The 14089-nt window shown below is 40.3% G+C and overlaps 1 non-coding gene across 1 annotated transcript; it reads left to right on the forward strand.

Moving 5' to 3' along the window:
• The first annotated feature begins 1300 nt into the window (after positions 1 to 1300).
• Trnaa-ugc (transfer RNA alanine (anticodon UGC)) lies at positions 1301 to 1373 on the forward strand. The gene has a single exon. It is a non-coding gene; the product is annotated as a tRNA-Ala (tRNA).
• The last annotated feature ends 12716 nt before the right edge of the window (positions 1374 to 14089 follow it).

Genomic DNA, 14089 nt, shown 5'->3' on the forward strand with positions numbered 1-14089 from the left:
GCTACCTAAGTGTAAGGAAAGACCGCAGATTGCCATATGTTGCTTAGAATGATTAGGTAAATTAAAATGTCTAGCGACTGGTTTCGATGTGTCCCTGTCAGTCCTTTCCACGTCTCGAAGGTGTTCTCGGAATCGGTCACCTAGTCTTCTGCCTGTTTCGCCGATGTATATCTTTTTGCAATAAGTGCAAGTTATGCAATAGATTACATTGGCGGAGGTGCACGTCTGATAAGAAATTAATCTCTAACAACTTCTGTGACTTTTTTGCTAACGCCGCCATCAAACTAAAAAGAAAATCGTTTTGTTACGTGACTTTTTCTGGAACAATCCTGGCGAAATGAAACTCCCTCTAGTTAAAAAGGAACTCTTTTTAAGAGTTGTGAAAGAGGCAGAGATTCGCAGTGAGCTGAGGAATTTGGTTAAGATAATCTCCCAACTGAATTACTGAAAGATGCAGCAGAAGTCATCACAAAGCCTTCAACATTTATTGTTGAACCTTTCTCTCGCGACTGGAGTCGTTCCTACCGAACGGAAAGTGGCCAGGGTGATTCCCCTCTTCAAGTCTGGTTCCACGGCAGAAATAGAAAATTAATGACCAATATCAATTCTCCCTTCTCTGTCAAAGATTTTGGAGACAAAGTTGTTAAAGCAGGCAATGAGACATCTCGAATGCAACAGCCTTCTTTCCGAAAATCAGTTTGGCTTTTGATCTAATCGCCTAACTGAATTGGTGATAACTTTCTTTACAGATTTAGCTTGATTAGCATTTCAAGTTGTTACTCACTGCGGACAACAGTTTAAAGGAAACCGATCCATAGTGACAAATGACTCGAAGTCCTATAACCGACCTCATTCAAGGCCGGTCACGGGCCAGACACTAACGAGACGTGTGCAACAAATTTACAACAAGAAGGACTGCCTATCCAACGAAAACAAATACCTTGACCCTTTCTTTTCCGAGAAAAACTACACTCACGGCGACGTCATTCGACAAGACAGACGAAGACCTACCGGTCTCTTATTGTAGAGCGCGATGGTCGTACTCCCCACCTCGTTATTCGCATCACGCTTTGCCAACTGAGCTAGTAGACAATTCAAGTCATGCAACACCAAAACTATCTGAAGAATCATTTTTTATCATTTTAGGTCTCTCAGATTCACTAAGTAAAGCTAATCTGTCAAGATAAAAATTATGGATGCTGGGCAATCTAAATAGAAATGGGGCCGGATCCCCGGAGAGGCGGGAGCCGGGCATGCTACCATATGGATTTCTCTATATAAACTTAAGTGACGAGGCATCGGGGAATTAGCTCAAATGGTAGAGCGCCCGCTTTGCATGCGGGAGGTACCGGGATCGATACCCGGATTCTCCACATGTTGCCAATATCCTTTTAGCTCAATTGGTAGAGCGCTGCACTAGTATCGCAGAGGTCAGTGGTTCGAATCCCGTACAGTCCTGATTTTTTTCAGGTCTGATTTTCGCTATTGCATAAATAGCGCTCTCTACTGCGAGGATCGTGCATCATACGTATCTAATACCGCAGTTCAAAATATATGAACTTCATATATGCATTGTATCTGATTTATCATCACGGGTTTATTACGAATCAACTTAACGGCCTGCTCCCAGTTGGCTTGTTAGCTCAATTGGTAGAGCGCTGCACTATTACATAAATAGCGCTCTCTACTGCGAGGATCGTGCATCATACGTATCCTTTTGATTATTCTCCTAAAAAAACCTTTCAGAATGAAGAGTACGCATCGCTTATATAAACTTCAAAAGAAATGTTTACCAAGTAGTTACCGAGGCTGACACTTTCTTTTATAGCTCATGTGTTTCCTCTTTAATTAACTTACCCAAGGATTGATAAGGGGGATAATTTTTATGTTGTTTTTAAGAGCATATTTTTGTCTTCGAACTCAGACTAGTGATTAGAATTTGCAACATTTTCTTTAAATCATATTCAATTAATCACTCAATTTCCACGTTAAAAACCTGTATAGAAATGTTCGATTCACAGAAAATATTTTAAAGCAAAATCAGAACTTTGGCTAATGTACATGAACAAGTTAAGAAAACCGCGACGAGTGCGCACCAATGAACAGCTCAAAACATGATTTAAAACAAACTTTGAAGAAAATTCATCAGTGTTCTGGATGAGAAGACGTTTTTACTTGTTTTTGTGGTTCGTCTCTTCTTCATCTTTAGGTAAGTTAGTAAAGAAACAAAACTTGAAAGTAATCATGATGTAGGGTAACACGGGGCTGTCCGGGGGTCGAACCCCGGGACCTCTTGCACCCGAAGCGAGAATCGTGTCACTAGACCTACAGGCCAGTCACAAATTTAGGTTAGTTTGCCTCACCATTCAAGTACTCACTTTCATTATTTTATAGGCACACAGATTAATGAATTAACAAAAAATCCTGCCTAACTGTACTTTTAGCTAGCTTAGCATCTTCCATTGTATTAATGGTTTTTAATTTACGCAAACGGCAAGAGCTCATGTAAACAAAGTCATCTCTCTACCAAACTCTTCGCCAAATTCATAGAAGTAATAAGCCATAAAACTTAACGAATCTATCAAGAAGCTAGTCAATGTGACTAAGCAAAAATTTAGCTTTAGAAATCAGTGTTTATGTTTCTATTTTGAATCCTAAAGCGCCGGAAACCGGCTACTGCCCTATCATAAATTGATGTTTTAGATTAAATTAAAATTGATTTCTCTCAAAATATTCCTACCTTCAATACACCATTTAAACAATAAGCTCTATAAATTTGTCGGACGCAGTTGCGTAAGTCGATAAAAATCGCGCCTAACTGTTGCTCAGACGAGCTCCCCATCGGTTAGTATTAATGTTTTCATTTTCTCTCAAACCGTAGCGGCTCTTGTAACCTTGTAAACAGTCATCCGCTACTTTTAGATGAGTCAGTCTCTTGGTCGGAGGTGGAGGTAATAAGTCAATAGCTACGCCAGCATACAGATCAGCAATTAGCGGCATCGATTTTCGAAATTGAGGAAGCATCAAGATCGAGCCAGTTCGTTTTCTGTATTCTGGAAAATGTGTTTTGTCAGTTATGTTGCACCACTGCCCCTTAATCCCGTGAGGTAATCTACCTGAATTAGCCATTGCAAGATATGCAGTTCTTCCAGTCCAATCCTCTCATTAAACATCTTCCACGCACCCTAACTTGTGGAGTACTGGGAAAGGAAAACTCAGGCTTCTAGAGTAGCGCTCAAAGGAAGCGTTTACTCGGCTTGTGTTTTTATCTTCATGACTAAATAACATCATGTTATCATATATAAAACAAATCGCAGGTTGCCAAACATCACATATCACATTTCACCAAAGAAACACTAACCAATCAGTTGTTGTTTGCAAATAGGCGTGCGGCAGGAAAGCGCACTAAAATTACAATTAAAGAAAATTATCCTTGAGAGAGGGGTATGTATAGGGATAATTTCTCTCAATTTATATTGTCCTGAGGGCGTGCATAAATAGAACTACTATTTCTGTTGTTCCTTGGGATTTTCGTTACCCGGCCTGGACTTAATTTTCACTGTGAAGTGTTCTCATTCAAGTTTGCTTTCTTTTGGCTGCTTCAGTATGTCGTCTGGTTGTTCAAGTAATTTGAGCTATTTGGCCGTTGGTTTTCGGTGCTCACAACGATGTGATGTTCACTCACCTAAACGAACCGTTTCTCTTTGGAGCAAGCGTGGCAATTTGTGTCTCTATCTGCCTTCTGCTGTTTTCCCTATCGATCTTACTATCTACATGGATGTTCAGCGTAATCCTGGCCCTTCGAATCAACTTTGGAAATTCAATGCGGATCTTTGCCGAGAGAACATTTACCACATCAACACCTTCGATCATTCTTCACACCTCCCCTCTGGCTTTCGTTTTATGTATTCCCCCTCGACTCTCCGTAACTTGAGGTCTTATACCCATATTTCACTGGAACTTCGTAATCATTTAAAGGCTATGTGTCTCTTGAAAAAGCGAAGAGTTGACCGAGGTGGAAGGCGAAACGGCAATAAAATTCCAGTTCGAATCAAAGCTCGTTTGGAGCTGAATTATGTGGACGGTATTTTTGCAAATCGACGGCGTTGTTTGTCGAATTTGGTTACCGTTTGTAAACAACCTTTTCACTCGTCGCTGAATACTTCTCAACACGATATAAATCAGAAAAATTCTACTCAAAGACAGCAAGAAAATAGAATATCTTCATTCAATAAAATCAAGTTTGCATTATGGAATGCCCAGTCCCTTCAGAAAAAATCTGGATCAGTATGCGACATCATTTCATCAAACCGATTAGATATTTTCGCCATCACAGAAACTTGGCTAAATTGCAAAGGAAACAACATCTCATTAGCCGAGATTTTAAATACATTGAAAGACTTTAAAGTCATCCAAATCCCCAGAGAAAATGCGAAAGGTGGCGGCGTAGCACTGTTTCTCCGGAAAGCCTTCACAATGACAAGAAACTCAAGCTCTAATTTTACATCTTTTGAACACCTAGACGTTTATATATCACATGGAAAGCCAAAATACTTCTGGTCCTGATTAATCGTCCACCACCATCGAAGAAGAACAAGCGAACAACACTGATGTTCTTTGAAGAGTTTTCTCAACTAGTTGAAATTTTAACGGAGGACTGCACTCATCCACTGGCTATTGTTGGAGATTTTAATTTCCATGTGGACACCCCAAACAATCAAGATGCTCTTAAATTCAACGATCTATTAGATTCTATGAACCTAGTCCAACATGTTAAAGGTTCTACTCACCGAGGTAACCATACCCTCGATTTGATTATCACTAGAAAGGAAGAAGAATTAATAGCTAATGTCCAAGTGCTACCTGATGTCTATTCTGACCACAAAGTGGTCAGCTGCACAATGAACTATTCCAAACCACCATCTTCAAAAGTACTAATCACATATAGATCTACGTAGACTTTGGATGCTACTAAGCTGCAAAGCGATATCAATAATACCTTTTCAAAGATAGATTCCTTGTTTGAACCGTCACTGGATCACTTGATGTCTCTATATAATAGAGACCTTAAAGATATCTACGATACTGCGGCACCAATTCATTCTAGATGGATTAAACAACGTTCCTATGCACCATGGTATAATCAAGATCTACGGAAAGTCAAACGTGAAAAACGTCGACTGGAGCGCAAATTAAAAAAATCCGGCCTGGTCGTTGATCAACAAAAATTTGAATCAAAATCTGTTGAATATAATTCTTTAATTGAAACAACAAAGATGCACTTCTCTAAATCTCGGATAGAACAGACCGATCGGAATCAGCTCTACAGACTTATTGAAGGGCTTCCTCAAGATAAAAAACACTGCGTTGCCTACTTATGACTCTCTTAAACAACTTACTGAAGATTTTAACAACTTTTTTATAAACAAGATAAGAGGCATACGTAAGGAACTATCCGACCTTTCGAACAACACCCAGCTACTTCATAAAATGGAAAAAAGAAATATTCACTGTGAGCTCTCTGAATTCATTCCACCATCAAACAAGAATACTAAAGACGTTATAATATCATTCTCGAACAAGACCTGCCCTCTTGATCCGATTCCAACACATATCATTAAAGACAACATAAACTTATTATTACCTCTTATCAGCAGAATCGTTAGACAATCCGTTGAAACTGGAGTCTTCCCAACTTCTTTGAAAACCTCACTGGTTCGTCCGAAAGTGAAGAAACCTAACCTCGAGCCTGATTTGTTTGCCAATTATAGACCCATAGCCAATATTCCATTTGTCTCTAAGATAATTGAAAAGTCAGTTGCCATTCAAGTTCAAAATTACCTGAACTACCATGGACTATTTCCTTCCTTACAATCTGCATACAGGAAACATCACTCAACAGAATCTGCTCTACTTAGAGTTAGTAATGATATTTTTAGGATACTTGACTCTCAAGGCGAAGTAATTCTGGTTCTACTTGATCTATCAGCAGCGTTGGATACCATAGACCACCATCTTCTGCCCACGAGACTTAGAACTTACTTTAACTTCACTGGAACTATTCTTCAATGGTTCTCCTCGTACTTACTTGATCGCTTCCAGCAAGTGACTATTAGTGATTCTACATCCTCACCGCGATTCTTAAAATATGAAGTACCTCAGGGCTCGATACTTGGCCCATTACTCTTTACTCTCTACCTGGCACCTCTTCAAGATGTTATACTTACTCGTGACTTAAATTGTATGTTCTACGCCGACGATACCCAAATCTACTAACATCACTAGTAAAGATCCTGAGCATTCTGCCGAGTCTGTAAATATTTTTCAAGCATGTGTAAATGATGTTTTTGCATGGTACACTCAGAACATGCTGAAGAGCAATCCAGATAAAACTGAAATTCTGCATTTCACCTCCCGGTTCAAGAAGCAACCGTCATTGTTGGAGACCGTAACATTAGCAAATAATGAAATAGGAATCAAAGGAAAAGCTACGAATCTATGCATTGTAATGGATAAAAATCTATCTTTTAACGACCATATCAATGAAACATGCAAAAAAGCCATTTTTTCTATAAGATCCACTGGACGCATCCGTCGATACCTTCCCAATGATGCGTTAAAGATGCTAGTCAACTCCCTTGTAATTTCTAGACTAGACCATTGTAATAGCATTCTATATGGGATACCAAAGTATCAAAGGGAAAAACTAAGGAGGATCCAGAATATCGCTGCTCGTATGATAACCGGAACACGAAACACTGACCATATCACACTTATTTTAAAGAATCTACATTGGCTGCCAATCGAAGCAAGAGTTAATTTTAAGATATTACTTATAACTTATAAGATCTTAAATGAGCAATGTACTAGTTATTCAGAACCTATTACTACAAGAATACCACCCATCAAGTGGATCGTGGAGGAAAATGGCCCGCGAGTAATTGATTGGACACGGAATCGTATATTCCTTTTAATTGGTTTTTATTCGATCTACAAAAAATAATACATAATTTCTGAGCGATCTAACAGCAAGCGATTCCTGACAATTTCATGCTGGGAAACGAAATGATGATACTAAAATGCCAACTGATTACAAACACACTACTCACTTCTGTGGCGCAATCCAATCAAAACTCCAGTACCAAGAAACAGGTTAGCAAAGTTCTCTCAGGACACTTCAGGTAGCGAGGTGGAAAAGGGACTGATCGCTATCGAGCGCGTGTTACGGCAAAATGTCACATTAACTCAAAGGTCAGCTTTAAGCGATTACGCAATGGGCTGTAAATCACGTGGTCAATTACTAATTAAATGTTAACAAACGGATTAATAAATTAAAATATTATTGACTTTTGATCAACGAAACATCAAGAACACTGAGATCATCAACCCGCTTACAGTTATGCATCCCACCTATTAAATCCAATTCCTATATATGGTGGACGCGCTTTTTCAGTATCTGCACCGAAACTATGGAACTCAATTCCCGAATATACTAAAAGAGCGGAAACAGTAGAAACATTCAAAACTAGGCTTAACACATTTTTGTTTAAAAAACATTACTGTTAATTAATTACTTATTCTTATGTCTTAATAATCTGTTGTTAGGCGCATTGAGATTAGAAATGCGCCCTATAAGCATCTATTTATTATTATTATTATTATTATGCGCTTTGATATTCGAATCCCGTAGTAAGGGCAGAAGGATTACGGGTACCTACAAAGCGATTTAGCCAGAATGGGTACACTTTTTAGTACACTTTTTTTTTATTGACACTTTTGACACTTTGACACTTTATAATGACGTACAACCCACAAATAGCAGAGCTAGTCTCGGCGGGCAGTGTGTGGACGCTAAAACATCTTAATTAAAATTCGGCTCGACAAAAGATTCAATAAATATACAAGAAACAGAAATTAAATATTAAATCAGTAAAGCAGAAATGACAGTATGAGATAAAAATACAGAAACGGAAACACATGACAATAAATGGAAGAATACATAAGTTATACATTACTATTAACGGGATTTAACTTTCGACACATCATTGATTATTCGTTCTACGTCAACATAACTATCCTGAACTTGAAGATTTTGAAATAATGTTGTTATCTTTTTCTTGAAAATATGTTTTGGAAGGTTCCTTAAGTTTCCTGGGATACTATTCCAAATTTTACAACCAATCCTTGAGAATGAGTTTTTATGTTGATTTAGCCTAGAACAGTTTATATAATAGTTACCGGCAGATGAAGATCGGCTCTCGGATCGATGTGGCGGAATTTGGAAACTTTTGCCGCTGAAAAGGGGTTAGGACAAAACACTGACCCCGGATCAACTGACCCCCCTACTGAACCCCTACTGACCCCCCTTACTGACCCCCTCTTAAATTCACTGGAAATCATGAATTGAAGCTAACGATAACAACCTAACAATACAAAATTACGATGTAATAATACACTCACCTCTTAAATTCCAAAATGGCGGAAGATGGTCGATTTGTTTAATGCCGCGCCTATAGTCTGCCATCGTCCAAACTCGTTTTACCAGAATTGTCAGTTCTTCTACACTCATAAACTAGTGGCAAATGTGTGGAAACATTGTGTACTGTGTTGTATACGTTTCCACCGAAAAGGATTGTTTTTCTACCACCAAAGCGTCAGAAACCGGAAGTTTGAAGTGTTTTAGTAGTGCCAGGTGACGCCCTAATTCCCATTTTCCAATATGGTGCTGGCTTTTCCTCCGTTTGTTAAAAATTCGGTAAATGGTCGTGACTAATGGACTTACAAGGTAACTTTCTTCAAGTATGCCGTGAATTGGTAAAGGCTCTACTCGCAGATGAGTCCCTGCCTTTATAGCCTGCAGAACAGGCGTTATTTGTGCGCGTTTTTCAGGTGAGTGACCGATTAAGCGCGAGGCATAAATCGCGATACCCAAGCGACGGGGTTTGGCTGACCTACTTGAGAAGACGCTCTTATGGTAGTTATACATTTAAATTCATTTCCAGTGAATTTAAGAGGGGGTCAGTAAGGGGGGGTCAGTAGGGGGTCAGTGTTTTGTCCTAGCCCGCTGAAACGGGTAGGTAATAGCTAAGCGCTCTCGTGGGTGGAAATTTGAGGGAGATCGGTCGACTCTTGTGGAATTTATAGGCGGCCTTCGAGTGGCGACGGTTGGTATTCGGGATCGATTGAAGTTTCCAGCCTTGAGCTTTTTCATACACAGTTGACCGGTAGCACCACACGCGTTACAAAGAAAATCGCCAAAACAGCATTAAAAGGACTGTAAACGACAAAGCAGCAACGGAAAAAAGGTAAGGGGACTTCATACGATATATTCCTCGCTTTTATTATCCTTTTTAATTTTTTCTTAATTTTTTAATTATTTTTTCCCATTATACAGTTGACTGGTGATACCGCACGTGTTACAAAGAAAGTCGCCAAAACAGCGTTAAAACGACCGTTAGCGACAAAGCGGCTACGGAAAAAAGGTAAGGAGATTTCACACGTTTTATTCCTGTTTTTATTATCCTTTTAAACGTTTTCTTTATTTTTTTTCATAATTTTTCTTTTTTTATAACGTCCCACACATACGCTTAAAATTCGATCTTAATATGTAAGTAATTGCCGTTAATGAACTTTAGACCCAAAATCACACACGGTACGCTTGAGCCGCCTGTGAGATTTCTTGGATTTTATTGCGGACATAAATACTTTTGCCAATGCAAACTTCAGAGTATGAGTTGGACGTGATGACCACCACACTAGAGAGAACAAAATGAGCAACAGGATAGCTTAAAGAGGAATTGGATAGACGTTGCTCGGACCCATCCGACCAGTCCCGGGAAAGCACAGTCTCCGTCCAGGGCCTGTTTGACGCTTAATGTGTGCTGGATGTTTTTCAGTATCTACACCCATCGACTCCCGGGTTTACCAGGACGAAATGGAACGGTGCCTTAGCTTCTCGTATAGATCTCATCGATATTCCCTTCCTCTGGGTGTCATCTGTCACATCGTGTTCTGTGCTCCCCTGCCCTTTTTCCGACCATTGTGGGGTCCTCATCTCATTCTCCAACCCAGATTCCATTCCTCCTGGCCCCGGATTGTGGAAACTAAATACGGCCATCTTGAGGGAAGCTGAGTATGTCAAGCTAGTCTCAGATTTTTGGCAGTCTTGGCGTGCGTCAAGAAAGGATTTTTCCTCCGTCCTAAAATGGTGGGATGACGGTAAAAGCCGCTTAAAGGGGCTGACTATCAATTACTGCAAGGAAAGGTATTCAGCCAACAAACAAAATAGGGATGTACTTGTCAACCGCATCAGCCATCTGAAGGCCAAAATGAACGCAGGGTCGGCTTCGGTCGTGGCGCCGTATCAGTCGGCTCTCTCAGCCCTCGCGACCTTGGACCGTGAAACGGCTCGAGTAGCCCAAGTTCGATCTCGTGTAAGGTAGATCGAGAAGGGGGAACTCTCCGCGGCGTAATTTGTTCGATTGGAGGAGAAGCATAGGGTGGATCGTTATATCCATGCGTTGAGAGCGAGCGGAGGCTCCACTGTCTCCTCTCCTGAGGACCTGTTTCTTACTCTCAATTTTGTAACTACTCTGATCTTTACTCTGCTGTTGCTACGGACCCTCTTGTCCAGTCTTCCCTCCTGTCCACCCTTTCGTCTTCTCTTTCTCTGGACCAGGCCCGCGAGTGCGAAGGGCTCCTCACGGTTGAGGAGTGTCTTGAAGCTGTAAAAGGGATGGCTAAAAACAAGGCCCCTGATGCTGATGGTTTCCCGGCTGAGTTCTTTCTCAGGTTCTGGGATGTTCTCGGCTGGGACTTAGTTTCGGTTCTTGATGTCTGCTTCCGTTCTGGTTCCCTCGCCCTCTCCCAACGTAGGAGAGTCATCACTTTTTGATTGCCAGTCTCCCCTTCCTTGCTTCTGCGGTGCCCCGGTGGAAACACTGGAGCACCTGTTCTTCTATTCTCCTCTCGCTGAAAACATTCTGGCCTTGCTGCAGTCTCTCATGTTTGTCTTTTCTCCTATGTGTCCTGTCCTGTCACTCCGTCAGGTCCTTTTCGGCTTTAGCTCGGACGAGCTGATTGCCACTTCTCACATCTTTGTCTACCTGCTTAACCTCTCAAAGTTCTGCATCTGGCAATCCCGGAACGATTTTCGTTTCCGTAACACCCGTCCTGGCGCTCTGGTGGTGATGGCTAACATCCAGTCACGCTTGAAGTTCCACCTTCAAATACTGTTCAAGCGCTTCAAGTTAGACAGGCACCGGCGCTTCTTCCACCAACAGTGGGGCGCCCGTGGTGTTGTTGTTTCTGTCGTAAATAGTTCCCCAGTATTCTCAATCTTACTGTCCTCATTCTAACTGTCCTTAATCTTACTGTCCTCAAGCTGACTGTCCTAAATTGAACTGTCCTCAATCTAACTGTCCTCAATCTAACCGTCCTCAATCTAACTGTTCTCAATCCAACTGTCCTCAATCTAACTGTCCTCAATCTAATTTTCCTCAATCTTACTGTCCTCAATGTTACTGTCCTCAATCTAACAGTCCTCAATCTAACTCCCCTCAATCTAACTGTCCTCAATCTAACTGTCCTCAATCTAACTGTCCTCAATCTTACTGTCCTCAATCTAAGTGGCCTCAATCTAACTGTCCTCAATGTAGCTGTCCTCAATCTAATTGTCCTCAATCTAACTGTCCTCAATCTAACTGTTCTCGATCGAACTGTCCTCATTCTAACTGTTCTCAGTCTAACTGTCCTCAATCTTACTGTCCTCAATCTAACTGTCCTCAATCTAACTGTCCTCAATCTAACTGTCCTCAATCTAAGTTTTCTCAATCTTACTGTCCTCATTCTAACTGTCCTCAATCTAACTGTCCTCAATCTAACTGTCCTCAATCTAACTGTCCTCAATCTAACTGTCCTCAATCTAACTGTCCTCAATCTAACTGTCCTCAATCTAGCTGTCCTTAATCTAACTGTCCTCAATCTAACTGTCCTCAATCTAACTGTCCTCAATCTTACTGTCCTCAATCTAACTGTCCTCAATCTAACTGTCTTCAATCTTATTGTCCTCAAGCTAACTGTCCTCAATCTAACTGTCCTCAATGTAGCTGTCCTCAATGTATCTTTCCTCAATCTTACTGTCCTCAATCTAACTGTGCTCAATCTAACTGTCCTTAATCTAACTGTCCTAAATCTAACTGTCCTCAATCTAACTGTGCTTAATCTACCTGTCCTTAATCTAATTGTCCTCAATCTAACTGTCCTCAATCTAACTGCTCACAATCGAACTGTCCTCATTCTAACTGTTCTCAGTCTAACTGTCCTCAATCTTACTGTCCTCAATCTAACTGTCCTCAATCTAACTGTCCTCAATCTAAGTTTTCTCAATCTTACTGTCCTCATTCTAACTGTCCTCAATCTAACTGTCCTCAATCTAACTGTCCTCAATCTAACTGTCCTCAATCTAACTGTCCTCAATCTAAATGTCCTCAATCTAGCTGTCCTTAATCTAACTGTCCTCAATCTAACTGTCCTCAATCTAACTGTCCTCAATCTTACTGTCCTCAATCTAACTGTCTTCAATCTTATTGTCCTCAAGCTAACTGTCCTCAATCTAACTGTCCTCAATCTAGCTGTCCTCAATCTATCTTTCCTCAATCTTACTGTCCTCAATCTAACTGTTCTCAATCTGACTGTCCTCAAGGTTACTGTCCTAAATCTAACTGTCCTCAATCTAACTGTACTTAATCTACCTGTCCTTAATCTAATTGTCCTCAATCTAACTGTCCTCAATCTAACTGTCCTCAATCCTACTGTGCTCAATCTAACTGTCCTTAATCTAACTGTCCTCAACTTAACTGCCCTCAATCTAACTGTTCTCAATCTAACTGTCCTCAATCTAACTCTCCTCAACCTAACTGTCCTCAATCTAGCTGTCCTTAATCTAACTGTCCTCAATCTAACTGTCCTCAATCTAACTCTCCTCAATTTAACTCTCCTCAATCTAACTGTCCTCAATCTAACTGTCCTCAATCTAACTGTCCTTAATCTAACTGTCCTCAATGTAACTGTCCCCAATCTAACTGTCCTCGATCTAACTGTCCTCGATCTATCTGTCCTCGATCTAACTGTCCTTAATCTGACATAAAGACACTCAATAAAGAAACATAAAGAAACTGAAGACTAGAAAATAAATATGAGTAGTATCGATCAAAGTCATTAATTGCTGTTCTGTGATATACAAATGGAATTTTCGTTGGATTTTTGTTTTAGGCTCTGTCTGCCTTTATTAGAGTGTAATGGATGTTCGTTATGATGTACATGTGCGTTCGTAGTCGTTTGATCACTATGAAACCTGTTTAAAAAACGACCACGGACGCCATAGTGAGCATACATCCTATATTAGGAGAGCATCAGCTTAAACACAAAATTTTTTCCCTGTATTCTCAGGAAAAAAGAAGGCAACCTAGTGAGTTAAACTGCTGTCATTCGTCAATAAAAGGGAATACAAATAAAGATTTCAAATTTCCTCTTGAGTGATTACTTTTACGAAATTGTGTGAAATTCATTTCATGCCATAGAATCGCAATGTCAGCCAAGGAGGGAAATGGAGAATTAAAATTTCCTCTTAATTGACTGCTTTTGCGAAATTATGTGAAATAGGCTCCTTGTACTAAGAAGTCACGTGATCTATTCCGCCATGTTGGAGGGCAAACAAATCGGTTGCTACGGGAAACAATGGCTGCCTCGTGAGACGACGAAAGGTGAGTGACGCATTTATTTGCTCTACTTGCTTCTTTGTTTCGGAACAAAACGATCTTTATCCACTAGGAACTCTCAAAAAGAGCAACTATAATAGTTGCAGACCTACTGATGTATTTGATTTGTCGGAAAGCTCCATATTTGCTCGTGTTTTCGCGTTCGTATAATCCGCACTTTGTGAACTGGTATGTCTATCTTTTTTTTTTAACTCCCTTTCAACGCCGGTTTTGTCTATTTTTTAAGTTGATATTGTTAGGCGATGATAGTCGAGTTAATGTAGTTTCCTGAAAGGTAGCGAATAAAACATTTCTGAGTGAAGGTGAGAAAA

Source organism: Stylophora pistillata, chromosome 9 (assembly GCF_964205215.1).
Source record: "Stylophora pistillata chromosome 9, jaStyPist1.2, whole genome shotgun sequence".
NCBI lineage: Eukaryota > Metazoa > Cnidaria > Anthozoa > Scleractinia > Pocilloporidae > Stylophora > Stylophora pistillata.